Genomic DNA, 289 nt, shown 5'->3' on the forward strand with positions numbered 1-289 from the left:
CATTTGTATGTATATAAACCATTCTATGACTGATTTCAAATTAAATCACTTGCAGTACCATTCATTCTTGAAGATTATCACCATACGTATTCTTCATCATCTGTCAATTTCCAAGCACCGGTTTGTTCATGGCAGCCCAACTTTGTGATTGGGAAGTGTCTTTTCACACTCACCAAGCAAATTCAAGACGATGTTTCACCATTCAATACGAGTCACTTCTCTATCGAGCCAAGTGCAGAGCTTGCTTTGTATGGCACAAACGTTTCGTTCCTTGAAAACGTTTTGACGA

Source organism: Penaeus monodon, chromosome 30 (assembly GCF_015228065.2).
Source record: "Penaeus monodon isolate SGIC_2016 chromosome 30, NSTDA_Pmon_1, whole genome shotgun sequence".
Classification (NCBI taxonomy): domain Eukaryota; kingdom Metazoa; phylum Arthropoda; class Malacostraca; order Decapoda; family Penaeidae; genus Penaeus; species Penaeus monodon.